Source organism: Triticum dicoccoides, chromosome 6A, assembly GCF_002162155.2.
Source record: "Triticum dicoccoides isolate Atlit2015 ecotype Zavitan chromosome 6A, WEW_v2.0, whole genome shotgun sequence".
In the NCBI taxonomy this organism is placed as follows: Eukaryota; Viridiplantae; Streptophyta; class Magnoliopsida; order Poales; family Poaceae; genus Triticum; species Triticum dicoccoides.
The window spans coordinates 565,080,929-565,081,225 of record NC_041390.1 but is presented as its reverse complement, the minus strand read 5'-3'; positions in this window follow the sequence as shown (position 1 = coordinate 565,081,225).

Below are 297 nucleotides of genomic sequence, written 5' to 3'. Positions count from 1 at the left end.
TAGGAGGTCCCAAGTGCTTAGTCGATTTGGGAGGAGATACTTAAGCAGCATAAAGGCCGATACGTCGGTGATACCGCCATGGCATCCCGACGACGACAAGCCAGGACCTTGGCGAAGAAAGCGACGAAATGGTTGGTCGGCGAAGACAAGGACAAGGGTTGACTAGTCCGGGTGGTGGATTTTCTGTTTTCGCCGCCGCTCAAATTGGATATCTAGGCGAGCTTGAGCTGCGGACACTAGAACGTCGCCGGAGGCAAAGATGGCGTGGTACACCACGACATCGCCATGGGAGAAGAC